The sequence below is a fragment of the Tenrec ecaudatus genome, chromosome 9 (genome assembly GCF_050624435.1).
Source record: "Tenrec ecaudatus isolate mTenEca1 chromosome 9, mTenEca1.hap1, whole genome shotgun sequence".
NCBI lineage: Eukaryota > Metazoa > Chordata > Mammalia > Afrosoricida > Tenrecidae > Tenrec > Tenrec ecaudatus.
The window spans coordinates 50,967,941-50,990,740 of NC_134538.1; positions in this window are offsets into that span (position 1 = coordinate 50,967,941).

Below are 22,800 nucleotides of genomic sequence, written 5' to 3' on the forward strand. Positions count from 1 at the left end.
GTGTTAACTTGAATTAATATATGATAAATTGATGCCTTATTCTACAGTTGGCCCTAACCTTGTTCTGTTAGATGATATCAAGCTTCTCCATTGTCTCTTTCCACAAATTCAATCTGTTTGATTCCTGGGTAGTCTATCTGGTAAGTATATTCCATGTGTGTTGTCACTGTTTATGTTTTTTTAAATGGGTATTTCTAATGAATAGATCGTTATCTTTAAAAAGTCTGTCATGTGATTTCCAGACATAGTCTTTATCCCCAAGGCCATATTTCCCTATTACTAATCCTTCTTTCTTCCCAACTCTCACATTCCAATCACAAGTAATTTGAAATGAAGTCTTTATCATATTTGATCATTTACAGACTGCAGAGGTTAGTAAAAATTCTCAAATTCTTCATTTGGGGCATTAATTATTGGTGCAAAATTTGAATAAAAATATTAACTCATCTTCCATATAGACCTAGTGATCTCGTTCTACTACTGACAACATTGTGCTTCAAAATAGATCTTGAAATGTCCTTTGTGAAAAATAAATGTGATGCCATCCTTCGTCAGGTTGTCACTTTCAGCACAGCAGAAAACATGCTTATCTGATTTTAAATGACCAATGTCAGTCCATTTCAGTTCACTTACACCTAGGCTATCCATCAATTGTTCATATATGAGTTCAGAATAAAGCTGAAGAAAATTAAAACAAATCCACAAGAGCCAAGCTATGACCTGAAGTCTATCCCACTTGAACTTCAAGAGCATCTCAAGAACAAATTTCATGCATTGAATAATAATGAGAGAAGACCTGATGAACTGTGGAGGACATCAAGACCATCATTCATGAAGAAAGCAAATAGAAAAGCTCAAAGTGGGTGTTGGAAGAGACACTGAAACTTGCTCTTCATCCTAGAGTAGCTCAAGCAAAGGGAAGAAGAGATGAAGTCAAAGAGCTAAACAGAACATTTCAAACTGCAGCTCAAGAACACAAAGTCAAATATTATAATGAAACATGCAAAGACTTAGAAAACCAAAGGGAAGAGCATGCTAAATATATCTAAGGCTGACGGAATACAAGAAAACATTCAGCCTTGAGTTGCAATATTGAAAGATTGGATGTGCGAAACTCCGAAGATGCAGGAAGCATCAAGAGAAAATGGAAAGAATACGCAGAGTACCATAAGGAACTATTCAATACTCCACCATGTCAGGAGGCAACATATGAGCAAGAACCAATGGTGCTGAAGGAAGAAGTTCAAACCGCGATATTTGGTCCAGTTGCGAGGATTTGGGTCTTCTTTACATTGAACTGGTAATCCAAAATCCTCACAGCTACACCAAATATGTAACAATTTGATAAATGGAGAAAAGGTTGAAGTTGCCAATGGTTTTTTTCTTGCTTGGCTCCATGGACGCAGCAGTCAAGAGCTCAAAAGACAAGTTGCATGAGGTAAGTGTGCTACATGGGACCTCTTTCGAATATTGTAAAGAGCAAAGATGATGCTTTGAGGACTAAGATGCACTTGACCCAAGGTATGGTATTTTCACTGGCCTCGTATGCATGTGAGAATTGGACACTGAATAATGGAAAGAGCAGAATTGATGCCTTTGAATCATGGTGGTGCTGGAGAAGAATACTGAGCGTCCCATAGACTACTCAAAGAACAAACCGAACTGTCTTGGAAGATGTAGAGCTGGAGTGCTCCTAAGAGGCACGGATGGAGAGACCTCTCTTATACTTTGAACCTGTCGCCAGGAGAGCCCAGTGCCTGGAGAAGGACACCATGCTTGGTAAAGTTGAGGGACAATGGAAATGGAGATGGGTTGACAGTGGCTGCAACCATGAGCTCAAGAAGCAGAACAGTGTGAGGATGACGCAGGACCAGGCAGGGTTCCTTTCGGTTGTGCATAAGCAGCTATGGGCCAGAGCTGACGGCACGGCAAGTAGAACAACAGCTTGATGAGGTCCACCTCATTGTTGATGACTTCCAATTGTCCCTAGAATCGGATTTTGTATATTCCCATTCATTCTGAATGGATTTTGGAGCCTGGTTCATCTCGTTTTGAATTGTGCCACATCAGCAAATGAAGGTCTTGAAAAGTTGACCTTCGGGACCGGGGGTGTGGGGGGCAATGCTGGGAGGGTGGAGGGTGAGTGGGTTGGAGGGGGGGAACTGATTACAGGGGTCCGCATGTGACCTCCTCCCTGGGAGACGGACGGCAGGGAAGGGGGGGAGGGGGACTCCGGATGGGGCAAGATATGACAAAATAACCATCTGTGGATTGTCAGGGGTGCGTGGGGGAGGGGGGCGGGGAGGGAGGGGAGTGAAGGGAGAGGACCTGATACAGGGGGCTTAGGTGGAGGGCAGGTGCTTTGAAGATGATTGGGGCGGGGAATGTGTGGATGTGCTTTGTACGGTTGATGTGCGTATGTGTGTGGATTGTGATGGGAGTTGTGTGAGCCCCTAATAAAATGTAAAAAAAAAAAGAAAGAAAAGTTGATTACGGCCTCATCATTAAAGCCGGCTCTACTTTGGGAAGGCAGCTCTTCCTCAGATGTACTTTGAGTGCCTCCCAGGTGGAGTGGCTCATCTGCTGGCACTCTCTTCTATGATGGTCCACTATTGCTAAGGCTTTAATTGGCCAATCACCAAGTCCTTCTCCCTCATCTGTCTTAGTCTGGGAGCTTGGCTGAAACCTGTCCAGCATGGGTGACCCTGCTGGTATTTGAAATACCAACATCACAGACATGTAGAAGCCATCACAGTAGCTTAATTGCTAAAGTAGATCTGCCTGTGCGTTGTACTGGCTTTAAAATGTTTATTTATGGGATCAAATTGAAAACAGTTACTTGAGAGCCTGGATGGGAAATGTAAGGGGCAGTGAGTTCATATTAAGGGTAGTGGAATAATTTGGAAAAGGGCACCAAGAGGGGTCCCATAAGTAGAAAGATATACTCCATGCTACTATATGTCGTCTGCTGTGCATATTTTTACACACACACACACACACACACACACACACAGGGGGAGAGAGACAGAGAGAGAGAGAAAGGACCTGAATATCTCCTCCCAAGAGAACAGGTTAAGAACTACACAGGTTGGTTCAAAAGTACTTTGGGTGTCTGATAGGGCCGGGAGCTTTAGCCAGGCCACCTGCTGTAGCAGGAAACAAGAAACGCAGAGACTCCAGCAGTAGCCCAGGAAGGGAACCAGGAAGCGCCAGGGAACCCAGAGAACAGCAGATGGGACACACCACATGTGGCTTGGACAGAATCAGTAACATGAGACTCCCCTGGTAAACTTTGGGGTACCATGTCTTTTCTTTCCCTAGGAGAGATTGCATTTGGAACAAACCTGCCATTTGGAGGGTCCGGTGAGCGCTCTGCGTCCTGCCTTAAGTCAGGTTGGCTTAGCAGAGGCGAGTTTACTCAGAGGTGCAGTTAGAGAGTGCTGGCAGAGGCAGAAGCTTGGCTAGGATCCTTTGAGGGAGACTGGCAAAGAATGCTCGGCCAGGACAACAGACCATTGTCTAAATTCCACCCCTCCAGGGGAGCTGGGGCGTTGGGCTTGCTGCCGACCTGAAGGAGAGCAGCATCCACACTTGGCCTGGTCTCTCCAAAGCAGGTTCCCGCACAGCGTTAGCTCCAAGGGTCAGGACTCAGTTCTCAAGAACAGACCCGGGGAAGTGTTGAAGACTGAACATCCACCCTCGTTTAAAGGACAGAGTAGGAGCTGAGCATGCAGTGTAGGAGTGAGCTCAAGAAGAGAAAGAATTCCAACAATGAGAAAGAACTCAGACCAGTCTCCTGGAGGAGGTGCCCTTTAAGCTTAGCTTCAAAGACATCCCACCCTCCTTAAGATGCTTTCCCTGCTCCCACCCCACAATCCTCCCACTCCCCCGCCCCCCACCCTCCCACTCCCCCGCCCCCCCCCACCCTCCCACTCCCCCGCCCCATACCACGGTTCCCCTTTCTTTACACTGGCCTCAAAGCCAGCAGAAACCATCGCTGAGGCTGTCGGGTCATAGAATCTTCCTACTATCCACCCTGCTGTCAGCTTGGTGCTCACGTCTGTACTGGATATAATCCCACTCCGTCTTTAGAGGCATTGTTTGCCTTCCCCTTTCCTTCCACTGCTCCAGCCTCGGGCTCCTCTCCCTGCCCCATCCCTAGCCCCTCAATCCATCCCTGCCCCTGCTTTCCACCAGGGCACCCAATGATAGCTGACATTCCGCCTGCCCTGCTGAGAAGCCAGGGAAATTCCAGAATTAAAGGCCACATCTGGCTCCTTGTGGTGTGACCTCATGTTGCTGTCTTTCTGGTCCTCCTGATGCCTCTCTGAGACCTGGGTCACACCTGCAGTGGCTGTTCTCTACGTCCATTCACTCACACTAAAAGAAAGTCAGCGAACAGGCACATGCGGAACGAAAAACTCGAGTCAATTCCAACTGATAGCAACCCCATAGAACAGGGTAGACATGGCCGGGGCAGTGGGTTCTAGACTGTAACTCTTTACGGGGTATAAAGCCCCATTGTTCTCCCAGAGAGCATCGGGTGGTTTTGAGTGCTGACCTTGTGGTTAGCAGCCCTACACAGAACCTACATGCACACACAGGGCACAGGAACATTGCTGTAGCCCTGAGGTCACTGCCCGAGAGTTACCTACATCTGGAAAGTTCCCTGATGCCTCCTCTTTCCCTTTGACCACACTGGTAAAAAGGGTCATAAATCAAAGTCTGGATTCCCTCAACACTGCTCTGAACGCTCAGGTTCTTTACATTTTAATTCCATACCTAAAAAGAATAACTTTCATCTCTTCCTATGATGCATGCAGCAATCAACACATGGCTACTGAATGGCCCCGGGGCTGCCATTCTTGTTGTTGTTGTTGTTGTTGTTGTTGTTGTTGTTGTTGTTATTGTTGTTGTTGTTGTTAGATGCCATCAAGTCAGTTTGGGCTCCTAGCAACCCTACGTCCCACAGAAAGAAACCATGCTCAGGCCCGGGCCATTCTCATTATTGTGGCTACATATAAGTCCATTGCTGCGGCCACTGTGTCCATACGTCCTGTTGAAGGTCGGCCTTGTAGGCATGAGCACCCTACCTGAAGAAGCAGAATAGTCTCTCCCAGGAACTGGTCCCTCTGGATAACATGCCCCAAGTATGTGAGGCGAATTCTTAGCCTCTTGGCTTCTAAAGAGCATTCACACTGTAATTCTTCCAAGAAAGATGTGTCATTCTTCTGGCAGCCCATTGTATATGTAATACACTCGGCCAACTCCATAATACAAAGCATCAATTAGAGCGCTATCCTTAGGCGCTCTCTAATGGAGAAGGCTGGACAGGCAGATGCAGTTCCATGGCAGTGGGATGTTTTGCTGGCCTCCAACTTAATCCTCAGGGATGTGGAAACACAGGAAAGGGCACAGACCCCAATGAGTCAGCCAGAGTGGCCCTCAACTGAATTGTTGACGCTTCCTTTTTTTCCCCTAAATTTTTTTTGTGAACTATTTATCGTTTCTACATGTGTTGCTCTCGGACACTGATTATATTCTTTAAGTTGTGTAACTATTTTCACCCCCCTCTGAGTTGTTCCTTACTCATTAACATAAGTCCACTCCCCGCTAGACATCCTACCTAATCTTTTAAGTTGTGGTTGTTCATTTCATCCCCAAAGATACTTATTAGAGGAACCTAATACTCGAAGCAGACATTTTGAATACCTCAGCTGAGCTGTTGTTTGGTTTTCAGATGACTCCAGGTGATGGTTTGGCTTAAGTTTCAAAGATAATCTCAGGACAATGGTTGCAGGGGTACCCCATCCTCCAGATGCTTCTACAGAATCTTTGATCGAAATGTTCTGCAATGGCCACTGAGCGCTATCCAGTTCTTTGGGTCTCATGGCGAAAGAGGTAGGTAGTTGTTCCTGGGGAGGATTATTATCCATGTGTTCCATATCCCACTCCTGTTTCTGATTCTCCTTCATCCCTTGTTTCTACAGGTGAATAAAGACCAGTGATTGCTGTTTGGGTTTTCAGTCCTCAGGCACTTTGCAACAAAGGAGGAGGAAGAACGGAAACACTAAACATACTATTAGGTCCATTTAAGGGGATTTCTTGGGAAATCACGATCCTAAATCTCAAACCAAGGAATCCCATCCTATCAGGTGTACATTACCAGCCTCAGCAACTACTCTTTCTTCTTGTCATTGTTGTAAAGAGATCTATCATACAACTCTTGCCAATTCAATTCAGGTGTGCAACTTACTAGCAACAGTCACAACAATCAGCTGTGCAGCCTACTCTTTATGAAAGTGATTCTTCAGTCACCACTTCCTCCCACTTCCTCCAACCCTGGGAAACACTCATAAATCTTTGTCCCCACACATTTGTTTTGTCTGGCCTTTTTATACCAATAAGGGCATACACTATTTGTCTTTTTAAGGCTGGTTTATTTTGCTCGGCATAAAGTCTTGAAGTACTAGCCATGTCATCACATGTATGAAGACTTTGTTTCTCCTCCTGACTGAGCAGTATTCCAGTAAACATGTGAACCACATTTTGTTGGTCCGTTCATCTGTCGATGGCCATTTGTTTCCACCTTTTCGGTGATTGTGAAAAGCCAAGCACTGGAAGAGACATGGAGGCAAAACACAAACTACAGAAAGAGATGAAAAATTAAGAAAGTTCCAACACAGAAGCCAAGGAGGAGGGAGGGTCCGTATTGGATTCTGTTTTGCCTTCGCTGGCTTTGGGACAGAGCAAATAAACCCCAGAAACCTTTGGCAAATTCATTTGGCCTCCCATCTTTCTTGGATGAAAGACTTGCTTTCTGCATCCCCCTGAATTAAACAGCTGTCACTTCTAGGGTGCTAAGGAAGAATATTTTAGGGACGAGCAGATGGACCTAACTAAACCAAAGATCTGTTCAGTGATCCTTCCAATTTCCCAACCCCAGTGCTAATTTGTACAGCCCACAGCTCATTTCCCATAAATTGAAATCCCTGCGTCTTTGAACGGAAATACAATCCACGTGTTCATGATTCATTTGCACTTTATGTAACCAAATGTTGGGCTGTCGCCGTTGGATGTCCAAGAGACCATCTGAAGGGTCTTTGCAGCCAGAAGTCATGAGTTGCCAAAAACATAAAGAGGAGACAAACCTTGGCTAGCCCCATCTGTGATCAGAGGCCTTCAACCTGGAATGAATAGGTGCAGTGTAAAAGATAGAGGCATCTGATCTGCCAAATATTAGGTCTGAGCCGTGTTTCTGTGTCTCAAGCTGCAGGCAGCTGATGCTGAACAAGCCACTTGGACAAACAAGCTATTCTCGGACAGGCACTGTCATTTACATAAGTCTTTGATTACTGTTGGACATTTTGATGAGTTCCAGTTTTGATATTATAAATGAAACTAAAGTGAGCATCTTTGCCTATAAATATTTGTTCACCTCTCTTGCTATTCCCTGAGGATACATTTCCAGGAATTCAGTTACTACATCAAAGGGGATACACATGTTGTTAAATTGTATTTTGCTGGGGGAAGATGGATGCTTTTATTTGCCTGGAGAATCAGGACTAGGAGAAGGAGGAGGAATGTGTGGCCAAGTGTCTCCATGAACAACGGCCTCCTTTTCCATGAGAGGAAGAACTGTGTAATGTCCAGGTGCAACGACCGCACATTTTGATCAAAGATTCTATAGTATTCTAATCTAAAGGGGGAAGATTCAAAAAAAAATTGCAGATTGTCATGGAATCCAGACTTACAGGAGTCATAGAGGCTGGAAGAACTCCTGAAATGACTTCACCAAAATAGTCTTTAAACCTTAAGGATATTCCCTGAGGTCTTCTGAGAACCAGACAGCAGGTCAAGTTCACTAGTAGAGAATTTCTGCCTTGAGCAGTATGCTCTTTGAAGATCTAGCTCTATGACACTGGAAGAGACTTTGTTGCCCGGGGGTTGAAAATGCCAGCTGCTAACTGAGATATAGGTACTTTGCATCCACCACGTGCTCCACAGGATAATGCTGTGGCAGTCTGCCTCTGTCAAGAGCACTGCCTTGGAAACCCAGAGGGTCAGTGAGCGTCAGAATCTCCTCAAACAGTGATGAATGTGGCCCCCTTTTTTTGGTTTCATATGAATCAAACTGACAGCAGCAACTACAAAATTTAGATAGAAACCTTAGCGGGCAGGGAGTTCATATTAATGTTGGGGAGGGGTTCAGAAAAGAGGGCTGAGCATGGTTATAGAGTTGGAAGAGGGCAAGCTGGGTCACTGAATTGTACAACTTGGGATTGGTATATAAGGATAAGTCAAAAAATATTGGGACGACTGGGAATAAGTCATGAAAACTTCTTCGGTATAGTTAAACACCTTGAGGCAACGCACTCTGGGGCCTGAGGGCTCAGAGCCATAGTCTTGGGGGACACCAAGGTCAATGGCCTAACATAGTTCACAAGGGCAAGGTTCTAGAAGTCAATGGCCTAACATAGTTCACAAGGGCAAGGTTCTAGATCTCCATTGAGTGAGTAGTGTCTGGAGGCTTAAAAGCTCATGAGCAGCCACCTAAGGCACACCTTTTGGTTTCTTCCATCCAGAGGCAAGAAGAGTGAGGATGATGGACGGGCAGATAGAAACAATTAGCTTCCACAACCCTGAGACCAGAGGAACTAGATGGTGCCCAGCCACCACCACCAACTGCTCTGAAAAGAATCACATCAGAAGGCTCTGGGTAGAGCATAAGAAAAATGTAGAACAGATACCCAAACCAGGCTAGTGGGACCCCGAGACTATGGCCCTTGCCCTTCATGTCCATAGCTGGACTCATCTCTGCACAGAGCAGCCAACCGTTGAAGATCACACAGGCAGTATTTATCCATGGGTGAAGTTCAGAGAGTTAGGAAGCAAAGAAATATGAAAGCAGGAAGCCCAGGGAGGAAGATGGTTCATGGAGGGCAGATCCTTCTGAAGAGAATGTTTCCATTTCTCTGACCCAACCTCAAAAAAACGCTTCTGTCTTTGACTTACACCAGGTCAAAACAGCAGGTTGGCCTTCCTCACGGGGCTCAGATCAAAAACTTTTCAACTGCTCTTTGATTTTTAGAACCCCTTCTCACTAAAAAGTCTGACGGGCAAAGATTGGGTTTCTAGGATGAATGGGGTAAGTTTTTCCCATGAAATTCTCCTAGGACAAGTACACTGTGATGATGGGTGTGGGGGGGGCATGGTCAATAGTTCAAAACCACCAGCTGCTCCACAGGAGAAAGCCTGGGCTTTCTACTCCCGTCAACAGCCTCAGAAACTGTATAGGGGGTCGCTGTGCGTCAGCATTGACTAGATGGTGGGGAGTTTCGAGTTGGGGCTTATACACTTATGAGTTGACCGCCCTACTTTGAGTTTAACAGGCCCAGCAGATGCTCTCAGGAGCTACTGTTTTGACTGGACCTTCCCTTTTGAAGACATCCAACGAAGACAAGAGCATCACTGAGCGAGCTGGTCCACAGCTCCCCACCAGTCACACAGACATGCCTCAATGTACTTTGTTTGGAATCAACGCAAGTGTGAATGAACTGCAACGATCCTCAACAACAAAACTAAAACAGTATCTTTTTAAAAGAAAGAACGAACCCTAACTTATCCTCCGAAGAGCAGCGAATGAGCATGCCTTTCTCACCACACCTTGCCAAGCATGGAGTGTTATCCACGAAATGAGCCAGTGGGATAGGATGAGGTGGATTTTACTATCGTTCTCCCATACAAATCATACCTGGTCTGAGAACCACCATTAATACTCTGAACATAAAACTAACTATCAATTGCATGCTAGGACAAAATCAATTTTAATGAGATTCTGACATCTGTGTGTGTATAGTGTATCCGTTGGCATAACCATTTCAACCACAGGGAGAAAAAAAATCTTTTTTTTTTTATCATTTTAGTAGGGGCTCATACAACTCTTATCACAATCCATACATATATCAATTGTGTAAAGCACATTTGTACATTCATTGCCCTCATCATTCTCAAAACATTTGCTATCCAGTTAAGCCCCTGGCATCAGATCTGCATTTTACCCCTCCCTCCCTGCTCCCCCTCCCTCATGAACCCTTGATAATTTATAAATTATTATTTTGTCATCTCTTGTCCTGTCCAACGTCTCTCTTCACTCACTTTTCTGTTGTCAGTCCCCCAGGGAGGAGGTCACATGTAGATCCTTGTAATCAGTTCCCCCTTTCCAACCCACCATCCCTCTACCCTCCCAGTATTGCCACTCACAGCACTGGTCCTGAAGGGATCATCCTCCCTGGATTCCCTGTGTTTCCAGTTCCTAACTCTATCAGTGTATATCCTCTGGTCTAGCCAGACTTTCAAGGTAGGATTGGGATCATGATAGGAGGTGGGGGTGGGGGAGGAAGCATTTAGGAACTAGAGTAAAGTTGTATTTTTCATCATTGGTACATGTACCCTGACTGGCTCGTCTCCTCCCCGATACCCTACTGTAAGGGGATGTCCAGTGGCATACAAATGTGCTTTCCAAATCTTAGTGTTTTAAGTTGATTTCTAATCTAGACAAAGGAGGCAAATCAGGACACTCCTCAAGGTAACACCTGCCAAGAAGTGACTCAGGGATCTATGCTGACCACACCTTGGGTATCCATCATGGGAACTCGGTGCCCTCAAAGTTTCCCCGAACAGGATGTGAGATGCCGTCGAGAACTGTTCGGGTGCATTTTGATGCCTCTGTCCATGTTCATCTGGAACCTAGAGGGCACCACCAGGACATGCCCAGCCACCTGCCTAGCACTCAGCAGTGGAGCAGGGATAGAACTCAGATAGGAGCTTCAAACGTCTGTGGGGAAATTCCATCATCATTTGATTTCGTCTCCTCCTTTACAAGCCATGCCCACTTCCATTCAGCTGGGGAGGGGTGTGGGGTGGCATTCAGTACTCATGGGTCCATAAACGTTTGAATAGCCATGGTAAAGACCTCTGACCTGGGTGGGCATGGTGCTCTCTGGAGGGCACTCCGTCTTATTGCTCTCTCCAAATGCATTTTGGAGGGTCCCTCCCTTCCCATTGGGAGAATGATGGGGCTTTCTACTCACTGAAAGAGTTACACTCTCAGAAACTCCTAACACCAGTTATACCCTGTCCCATGGGGTCTCGATGAGTCGGCACTGACCCCAAGGCAGTGAGTTTGGTTCGGTTTGGGTCCTATTCCATCACTCCTGGGTAAGATATAAAGTAGGCTTTGGAAAGGATGACTGCCCTCCTTGGGAGCTGCATAACTTTCTCAGTCTGTCAGTGCCTATGAATGGTTGGAGTCTCAAGAGTCTCAAATGAACTATAAGCTCTTTTTCAGAACAGAATTGTTTGGAAGTAGAGTGGGCAGTGTTACTCTCAAAACTCAGTAGGCTTCTCATCTGTTTGCTTCCACTCTGTTCCATCTCCCGGGATCTACACCCCAGTTCTTTCAAGCTGAACTTCAGATCTGTTTTATTTCCTAATCCCATGCCTTTCACTCAATGTAAGGGTCCTTGGGGGTAAGATGACTAAGCACTCTGCTGCTAACCAGAAGGTTGATGGTTCAAACCCACCCAGCAACTTCAAAGACCAAAGGTCAGACAAGCTGCTCCTGTAGAGATCACAGCCTGGAAAGCCAGACGTGACAAATTTACTGTAACTCATAGTGTTGCTATGAGTCTAAATCAACTCAATGGTACCCCACAATATCAGCTAAATAGTTCCATTGCTATCCATTGAGTTTTTCACTGGTTACTGAAAAAAAAAACTCCAGATCCTTCTAGTCAGTCTTAGTCTGGAGGCTCTGCTGAAACTGTCCACTATGTTTGATGATCCTGGCATTTGAAGTGCCAGTGGCAAAATTTCCAGCATCACGGAAACATGCAACATGTGGACGTGTACTAGAGTACGACAGCAGCAATAGCCACATTGAAGAAATCTAGAGTGTCAGTCCGGGTTGCCTAGAGAAACAAATCCAGAGACACTCATATGTGTATAAGGAAGAGCTTTATCGAAAAGAGCAACTGTACATTAAGAAAACATGCCAGTCCAGTCCAGATCAAGTCCATAAATCCAATATTACCGCATATGTCTGATACCAATCTACAAACTCCTCTTCAGACTCACAGAACACATGCAATGATGCCGAATGCAGGAAGATCACAGGCCAGTGGGTGGGAAGTCTTGTGGATCCAGTGGCAGTGGAAGCATCTCAGCACTGGCATGTGGTTCCTCCAGTTCCAGGGCTCCGGCAACCTCAGTGTAGCTCCATGTGGTTTGTCAGAAGGAAGACAAAGCAGAGAGAGTCTCCCACTTTCAGAGAGGAATACAGGAGTTCCCAGAATCCTCAGGAGGAGGCCAGGCCTACACGGAGGCCTCATTGGCTCAGGCCTGATTGACAGCCTAGACTCCACCCCTTCTCAAGTTGACAGGAGATTATGTAACTGCCACAAAGTGTGAAATATCAGTTTAGTGGTTTCCTGGAGGATTTAATAATGGGTGTGAAAGTCACATTCTTCTTATGACGTTTACCCTAATTCCAAATGGACATCACACTGGATAAGACACTATTCATCTGATATTTCAGTCACTCGTGCTGCTTTTTGGGGGGGGGGGTTAAATATATAGTTAACAAAACATTTGCCACTTCAACATCCTTCCCATGCACATTTCAATGACATCGATTATGTTCATCATGTTGTCCAACCATTACCATTAACCTGTTCCCAAAGTTTCCACCATCTGTAGCAGAGGCTCAGTGTCCCCTAAGCATTGTGTCTTTCTCAAAGTTGTGTGTTTTAATCCTATATCTTTCTATTTATGATATAGAAGCAGTTGGCTTTCCCGCTATTACAAGGCTGGGGATTTCTGTTCGCTCTCCATTCTTTTATTACTGATGGAAACCAGCCAATTCTTTCTTGTGCTCATCTCTTCCTTTTCACCAGCATACACTATCAATCTTCTGGTTTCAAAGCTGCTTAATCAGAATTACAAGTTCCTTCAGAACAAAGGTGCCTTCCAAGTTATCATAGGCCACTGTTCTTACCCATAAAATCTACCACTGTTTAACAAGGCTGTCGTTTTGCTGGTCTCTGATTCAGTGTCTTCACGGATGGTGGCCTAAAAATGCAACATGCTTCAGATGTTTGTTACGGCAGTATCCCACTGCTGGCACCAGTTTCTAAATTCGTCATAATAAAGTAGTTGCCGTTGTCTCCAACCCATGGCAACCTCCAGCATGTCAGAGTAAAACTGGGTCCCATAGAGTTTTCCTTTTTAATTATTGTAATAAATATATATTTATCATCATATGAAAGCATCAGCCATGTCAACATTCTTCCCGTGTATAATTAAGAGACTTCAGTTATGTTTCTGTGTCATTAACCATTACCATTATCCATATCCAAATTCTCCCATCGCCCATCAGGGCAGCTCAGGCTCCTGCCAGAGGGTCTCCAATGACTGGTTTTTCAGAAGTAGACTGCCAGGCCTTTCTTCCCTGAAGCATCTGTGTGAACTTGAATCTCCACATCTTCAATTATCAGCCAAGGGCATTAACTATTTGCACCACCTCGGGCCTCTTACCAGAATAAAACTAGACATTCAATCTTACTGCCATAGAGCCAATTCCAACTCATGCCCAGCCTAGGATAGGGTAGACCTGCCCCTGTGGGTCTCCAAGACTGTAACTCTTTATGGGCATATATAACCTCATTTCCTTCTCCTAGTGAGAGCCTGGTGGTTTTGGACCACTGGCCTGTGGCTAGCAGCCAAATGGAGTAGGCAACATTACCGTTAGAAGTTGGAATTCGATTTTATGTCAACTAGACACTCCTGGCTAGGGGCAGAGTTCAACCTGTCAATCAAGTGGTAGCTGGATGACACCTCCTTGGGGGTGGGGCCTTTTGTACAGATCTAACAAACACGATTTCTCTTAGCCACTTTGCCTTCCTCCTTTCTGGGACTTCCCTGGGACTCTGTGTCTGCCTCCAGGGTCAAGGGCCAGCCTCCTATGGGCTGCCCAACCCTGAGAGCTGTGCCCTGCCATGCTTCCACCCACCTTGGAGCCACATGACTCCGCACTCGCTGGCCTATGACCTCCGTGCTTCCTGCATCACCTTGTGACACCATCAGCCTGCAGCTCCGTGAGTCTGAAGAGGGCCCCAGCTGGCATTGCACCTATGAACTTGAGCTCGACTGAGCTGGGGCTCCTTCTCAATGTAAAGTTGCTTCCTGAGATAAAGTTCTTTCTTAGACATAGATGAACATCCCTGGCTTGTTTCTCTAGACAGGCCAGCCTGACATAGCCATTAACCCCAAAATCCAGTGGTTTAGGGCAAGCCCTTTGCTTGCTGATGGGTTGGGAAGATTTCTGGGAAATTTAATATTTCTCTCGTGTTCCTCATCTTTTCACAGTGAATGTTCATCTGTCATAATCAGAAGAAAACTAGGAACAGTTCAATTAGCAGGCAACATCTCGCCTTCCGAACTGTGCGGACATAGATTCATCTTGGAAGCATATCATGCCCTTGAGCCTTACCAGTCACACACCAAAACGCCTCCTTTGCTACAGGGCACCCAGCATTTCCTAAATGTGTCTGCCCACAGAAACACGTGCTGTCCGGGTCGTATCATGTATTTTATGACTAATACTTTGGGAACCGCCAGGATGAGACACAAGGCTTCTTTGTTTGTGTACATGAAGGGAAAAAATCTGTGTGGAGTTAGTTTAGGTAACTAGTTCTTACTGGACGGTAAGCTCCATAAGGGCAGAGCCAGGTGCCCCTCCGTCACCTGCCACGGCGCCTGGTGCAGAGTGTTGTTCTTGCTGGGTGTCTTTGAGTCTATTTCACCCATAACAGCCCCGCGTGGCAGGGTAGAAATGCCCGATGGGGTCTTGCTGGCTATCACCTTTACAGGAACCGATCCGCTGGCCTTTCTCCTGCCGAGCAGCAGGGTGGGTTCAAAGAGCCAATCTTCCCATGAACAACTGAGCACTTCACTGCTGTGGGACCCTGGTCCCTGTGCAGAGGGTCAGCTGAACTAACCCACTGCTCTCCAGTCGATTCGGACTCCTCACGACCCTACAGGACAGAGCAGAACTGCCCCTTTGGGTTCCGGAGGCTGTCAATCTTTACAGGAGAAGAAAATCTCGTCTTTCTCCCAAAGAGCGGCTGCTGGTTTCATACTGGCAACCTTGTGGTTGGCGGCCCACTCACTCCGCCACCAGGGCACCTCTTCTTTGGCAGAGAAGAACTCTTTGCTGAGTGCATGAGTTACATATTCTTGGGCAGGCAGGGAGGCTCAACCCATATGGAAGAGAGCGACCAGGACAGGGAGCTGATTTCTAGGCTCAGGAGAAGTCTCTGTCCACAAGCTGAAGGCACAGACCCTGTCCACCATATCCGAGGACACCCCAGCACCAGCCAGGAGACGTCGTATTTTCAAGACGGGGAGAATGAGGTAACTCTGTGCATTGCCTTGCTGTCCATCCGCAAACATCTCCTGACAGGGATTGCCAAACACCAAACATGAGCAGGTAGGAGGGAGGGGACGGGTGTCTCATGACAAAACCTACATGACCTCCTTTGGGGAATGGACATTTCTCATGCAGCCTGACACGTCATCTCATTGACTCCCAGAGCCAAAGTGTCGACACCTCTGAGAGCAAACAGAGGGTATACAATAGGAATAAGACCCCTTCTCCTGGCTCCTGCTTTCAGCACCAAACACAGTCAAGACACACCCTTCTAAAAAGAAGATGTGGCTGGAGGCAACTCTCTTCAGTGAGGACAGAAAGGATTGGATGGGGTTTCGCACGGAGAGTGGGAGCCAGGGCTCAGCTCTTCTCAAACCTTCTTTCCACAGCACTCTGGGGCTCTCAGCATCGTGGCTTCCTCGGCATCCAGCAACCAGCCCATCAAGGCTGCGTATGCAACGTTTGCCTTCTTTCTGACCCGGGCGAGTTGAGCTGAACAAGTCAGCACTCTGAGGCTTCTTCCCGAAGGTCCCTCAGGCCTGGAAACCAGAGGCAACTAAACTCCACTTCCCAGACTTTAGCACCCGAAAGCAAGTAAGCTCTTCAACATTAATATTACAGAAAACATCTCCAAAGTACCCCAAGCCTAAAGTCAGCGCGTGACTATGGTTGCTGTCAATGCCGTCAGCTCGATTCCCCCTCCCCGTGGCCGGTGAGACAGACTAGAACTGCCCCGTGGGGTTTTCTGGGCAGCAGCTTTCCAGGAGCAGAGACCCAGGCCTTTCTCCCCCAGGATGGCTGGGGTGCATGGGAATGGCCAACCTCTCCATTGGCAGCCAAGAGTGTAACTGGAACCGCCAGGAATCCTTCCACTATAATAGGACAGACGTGAGGAATCCACCTGACAAGTTAGGAGGAGCATCCAAAGTCCAGAAGCCACAGACATCACTTTCCTAAGGAGAGCCTAGGCCGTAAACAGAGTTGACAAAGGGCACCACCGCACTACTACTAGGAAGGTGGACAAGGGTCAGGGGGCAGTGAGATACGAGAAAAGGTTTGCGGGAGGTCACTGTCTCTGAGAGCCAGGGATGAGATCTTTTCCCCCCTTCCACCTCAAGTTCAGGGAAAGGCGTTTTCGGTTCTCTTCGGCAGCTTGATGGAGGTCAGCAGCAGTGAGGAGGGCAGGCTCCCAGTTGGGATGCCTGAAGGGAGAGAGAATTATTCGGTCGGCATGTAAATAGCTTGAAACAAAACAAAGGTGGGCGATGACTTTACTAGATGGTTTACACACCCAGAATTTGCCAGGGTTCAATGAATCCATGAGTGTTTCCTGTGGGTCATGTGTGAGAGAGAAAGGACATGGGGTCATCCAAGATGTCTCCAGGGAGAGCAGATTGCTGGGCAGGAATAGCCAGCAGTGTGGCTGGGTGCCTCGGGGGTGAGAATAAGCAACCAGATGGGATAGAGATGCATTTGAGCATCTTCAGCAGGACACTCTAGCTGAAGCTCCCAAACCAAGCAACCCAACCCAGTGCAGTCAAGTTTATTCCAGCCCCTGGTAGAACCAGACCAGAACTGTGCCAACAGGTTTTCTTGGCAGTGATCTCCAAGGATGCAAATCACCAGGCCTTTATTCTGTGGTGCTTCTGAATGGATTTAAATGGTCAACCTTTCCATTAGTAGCCAAGGGCAAGCTCTGCACCCCACAGGTGCAAATGCTCAAAATAGATCATCACCTTAGCCCATCTGCCAGGACCAGAGAACACAGAAACTGGGTTGCCCACTGTATTAGTATGGGTAGACTAGAGAAACAAATTCATCATAGACACTCAGATGTGTATAGAAAAGGACCTTATATACAAGAGCAATTGAATATTGAGAAAACATCCTAGACCAGTCCAGATCAAGTCCATAAGTCTGATATAAGCCTATATGTCTGATACTAATCTATAAAGTCTTCTTCGAACTCACAAAACACATGCAAAGACACCGAATGCAGGAAGATCACAGACCAGTGGGTGCGAAGTCTGTGGGTCTAATGGCGTTGTAAGCATCTCAGCGCTAGCAGGGGTCTCCACATGGTTTCTCCAGCTCAGGGCACTGCTGTAGTTCCATGTGTCTTGTCAGCTGCAATGTCTCCCAGGGAGTCAGCAGAGAAAGACAGAGAGACAGAGAGACAGAGAGACAGAGAGAGAGACAGAGAGAGAGAGAGAGAGAGAGAGAGAGAGAGAGAGAGAGAGAGAGAGAGAGAGAGAGAGAGAGAGTGAGAGAGAGAGAGAGAGAGTCTCCCGCCTGCCTCCAAGGACGAACACCAGAATTCCCAGAATCCTCGGGAGAAGGCCATGTCCACAGAGAGGGCTCATTGGTTATCACCTGATTGACAGGCTCGACTCCACCCCTTCATTCTTAATCTTCAAACCAAACCAAACCAAACCAAACCAAACCAAACTCACAGCCATCAAGTCAATTCTGACTCATAGCAATCCTACAAGACAGGGCCTCACTGCCCCGGAGAGTTTTCAAGACCATAGCTCTTTATGAGAGTAGACAATCCTGTCTTTCTCCCCAAGCAGTGGCTAGCTTGTGGTTCACAGCTCCAAAGCGCCTATCAAATAAGAACTTTCCTGACTTCCTAATTTCCAAAGGGTCAGAAACTAAAGTTAGTTAGATGAGGGAGGAAACCTACCAGGTGTTGCTGGCATGGCACTGAGCCGGCCAATAGGAGGAGAGAAGGACCGATTCAGAATTTTGATTAGTGCATGGGGACAAGACCTAGTGCTAAACGGAGCCTGTATGTGAGGGTTTCGCCACATAAACGGTCAAGGGACACGAGCCCTATAGAACAGAGTGAAAGGAAGCTTTCTAGGGAGACAGGGTCCCCCGTGTTGCCAATGGTTGACTGTGAACCAACAACCTGGGAAGTCCCAGTCCACCCAAACAATTCTAAGGAAAAACGCCCTGCGGTGGTCCAGTTTCAGAAAAGCAGTCATTAGAAACCCTGCGGAGCACAGTTGGGCACAGACACCCCCCCCTCCCCCACCCTGGTCGTCACCAGTCGGGGTGGACCGAACAGCCACTGGTTTGGCTTTGTTTGTGGCATGGTAGGAAGAAATCTGCTTTCTGAATGCCCCCTTGTGGTTTCCATGTCTGGGCAGAGAAAGGGGGTGGGGTCTGTGAGATGAAGGTGTAAGAGAGACAGGCACTGGTACAGGAGAGGAGAGCAGACAGGAGAAAGTCAACAAGTACCATGCAGCCAGGTGGAGGGATAGAAACTTGGGGGGAGGGGAGGACTTCCCTTAGGTCCAACCCCCCCCCCCCAGGGAACCTGGACAACAATCATCCCCTCGGTCTTTTAACTCCTTTTACCCTTTGTAGCAGAGGCTGCCTGTGCCCTGCCTGTACCCCACGTTAGGCTGAAGGGGCCTTCTCTCTTCCTGCCACTTCCTCAGGCCCACCAGAAAAGCCGGGAAGCAGATGTCTTTTTTGAGTCGGATGGGCTTGAAGGAGGCTGGGTAACACAGAACTCGGAGGCCCTTTCTGCCCCTCAGGGCTCCTCGGCGGGGTCACAGCCCCGGTGCCCCTGGCCTGATGAAGCCCCTTTGGTGGTCTTTCCACGAGGACTGCCGTCACCGCCTTGGTCCCTCCTTCACTCCTCTCCTTGTTTCAGGATCTAGTTCCAAAGGAGGGCAGGTTGAGACCCATGCTTCTTCTCCCATTGTGCACCCCAGGAGGTGGGGGAGGACTCTGACCTCCCCCTCTTCCCATCTCCAGCCATTTCTGAGACCTCTCCCTTCAATATAAGCTCCCTGACCCATGGCAGGGTCCCCCCTGTCAGGGGATGTCGCACCAACTGTCTCTCCACACACCTCTTTCCCAGAGCCCCGCTTCTAGACCGAGCTCAACCATCAGCTCAGGGGACCCCCAGCTCTCAGGCGGCCAGGCCAGGTCTCTGTGGTGCAGATCTTGGGCCCTGGTGCCAGACCCTCAAGGGTGGGGCTGCTTCCTGCCCGTCTGTTTGGAAGCCCTTTCAGGAGACGTGAGCAGATGTTTGGCAGCTGTTCAACTTCTCCAAGCCGGCCAACAATAACAGCGCCGGGACCGCGCAGGGAGAGAGGAAGGGCGGGACTCTTGGTCAGCAGCTCGGGGGAGACGCCATCCTGGCTCCCTCTGTGCATGTGTGGCTCTCTCAGTCAGTCAGAGCAGGGCGCACGAGTGCCAGGATCCTGGGCGGAGACCCGCTGCCTTGGTGGTTTTGCTCCGTTCCCCAGGCAACCCTACGCCAGCCAGCCAGACCATCCCGGGAGGCCTGAGGGGCCTCAAGGACCTTGGCTCCATCAGAGGGGAAGGGTTGGGCCTGGGCTTGGACACTTACGGGACATCTTTAATCCTCTTTTCCTCTGAGACTGGGTGGGACCTCCCGATCTTGGCCGGCACAGGCTCCAGCCAGCCTCGGCTCACCATCAGAAGTGGTACAGATTAACCCCACGTGACATCCATCCAAGCTTGAAGGGCACAGGTGAGTGGCAGAGCTTCCAGGTGCTCCCACGCCCACTGTGAGTGGCTTAGGGAACTCAGCGCTGCCCTCTGCTGGGAGCTGCCTGTGGCCAGGAATTCACCAGGAATTCATGGCAGAGGCATGGGGACTCAGGTCCCAATCCTTCCTCGCTGGCCCCATCATGGCTCACCCCCACCTCCTCTGTGCCTGTTGACTGCCCTCCACTGGAGGGTGCGGGATCTGAGAGCCCCACCCGCTCTCCTCACAGACTCTTCTCTCCGCGGACATCATGCAGATGGCCCCCATGAGCGTGGTTCTCCTGCTTCCATCGATGGGCTTGTTTGAAGCAGAACTAAGTGTAGATCTTACGTGCACAGTATGACTAGTCCCCATCATGCAGCGTAGCATCCGTCACTGCTCCATCTACCTCGCCGATTCCACCGCAGAACTGAACGCACGACAGCACAGCTTCACCAGTGAGAGAGGGGGCTCTGGGGCCGGACCCAGATGGCCTGGGCCCCAGTGCTGGCTCCCCCACAACACTGGATGGTGAGTTAGCCTCCCAGTGCCCATCTCCTCTCCTGTAAAGTCCAGACGGAGACAGCGCCACTACCACGGGTCATAGGAGAGCATAGGAGAGTGGATGGAGACAAGCTTAGAACAGGGCCAGGCCCGTGGTGAGTGGGTTTACAGTCCCAGACCCTGCTCTGACCTGCAGGGTGGCTAGTGGATCGGGTTTGCCGTGGTTATGGTGACTTAGCCAAGGCTGAACAAGAGCAGAGAGAGTTCTGGAACGGCCATGCTATACATCACTCTGGCTTCTCTGAGCCCTGGGCCTGGGGTTCAGAATACGACTTCCTGGGGAAATCGCCAGACTTCAGACAGAACCGCTATAAAACGTCCTGAGGGGAACTGTATTCTAACTTGAGCACGCCTTGGCACAAACCCTCGGAATGCTTTTTAATGGGCTTTTACATAGACCTCATGCACCATTTAAATACATATATTACATTTTATCAGGTATCGTTGAACTGATCCCCTGACCCTGGTGCTTTTTATGGTCTCTCTTCTCTTAAAATGTACATTTTGAAAACTGGCCATTCCCTCAGCATTTTGAAAGGCGGGTCAAGGCAATGTCAACCCCTGGCTTGTTAGCGTTATTTATACTGACACCTTGTGGCCTCAGTCGAGAACTGCAAGATCAAACGGACGGAAGAAACAGGGTCTCTTTTCAGGCGCAGGTGAACCTGAAGCTGTTCCTCTCTGCTAGCTAGTTAGCAGGCTGGAAGACTAATCAATCCTGATGTCCCAGCAGCCCCTGTCATGCAGAGGTGGGATTTCCGGTCCACCCTGCCTCACTCTTCCCTGTTTTAACATGCTCCTTCCAGGGCCTATGAACAAACCAGCTTCCTGTTGAGTCCATTCTGAATGTCATAGTTGAGCTGTGATCCACTGAGAGTTCAATAGAGGATTTCTCAGAAGTAGGTTGCCAGATCTTTCTTCCAAGGCACTTCAGGAAAGCAGATTCAAACCTCCAACCTTTCCCTTAGCTGCCCAGGGAGGTCAACCATTTCTACCACCCAGGAACTCCTATAAACTAGCCAAAAAACAAAAACCAAACTCACTGCCATCAAGTGGAATCTAATAACCACCCTTCAAACCAGGCTAGAATTGTCTCTGTAGGTTCCTGAGACTGTAATTCTTTGTGGGAGTAGAAAGCCTCATCTTTCTCCCTCAGACTGGCTGGAGGGCTCGAACTGCCCACCTTGCCATTAGCAGCACAATGCATAGGCCACTGGGTCACCAGGGCTCCAAATCTGCTTCGGTCCCTGTGGCTCTGTCACTGGTTTCTACCTCGACGCAGGGAAACGGCGTCCACGGTTATCTTCCTTTGACTCTATTGTAAAAGGTCTAGCAATACTTAGGAACCCTGGTGGCGGAATGGCCACAGGCCGGGCTGCTAACTGCAAGGTCAGCCGTTTGAAACCATCAGCTGCTCCCGGAGAAAGACTGCACTTTCTACTCCTGTAAAGAGTTACCAGCCTTGGAAACTCACAGGGGCAGTTCTGCCCTGTGCCATAGGCTCGCTATAAGTTGGCATCGGCTCAGCGCCAGTGAGGTCGGTTGTTCTGGGTCGGATACTGGGACTGTGCATTGTGTACTAGTTCATCTGAGCCCTTCACCCGTTTTTCTAATGCAGTGTCCAGTGTGTTCGGTCACAGGTAACAGCTCTGCATATGAACCAAACTGTCTTGCTCACAGTGTGGTCGATCTCTCCTGAGAAATGGGATCCTGGCACTGTGTTTGCAAGTTCCCTGGATAACTGTGTTTAAATAGAATTGTTATCAAATAATCAATGATCCTCATTTAGTACTCTTAAATATTATTAGGGGCTGTTTTCCTTTGGAAAAACTCCACAGCCTAAACAGAAGATGCTGAATGGATTTGTCTGGTGTTAGTTTTATCCAAAAATTTCCATGAAGTTGAGCTAAACAGTTTTAAAATCACCATAAAATAAGATGCTCCCGGTTCCCAAGTGAGAGAAGATATCTCCTTCATAAAGAGTATCTGCCTTGAGCGCTGCACTTTATGAACTACCCTCTAGAGTCAAACTGACGGCAGCAATTCACGAGATTAGATAAGGAAGTTGGGGAGCAGTGGGTTTGCTTTAATGGAGAAGAGAAACACAAAGGAGGGGGATCCCCGAACAGGGGCGCAACTAGAAGGAATCGATTCACTAAGTGGCTTGTGTAGATTTGTTGAATTGGCATGTGTTCTGTTGGGTTCTCAACAACAACAAGGAAAAATAGTGTTT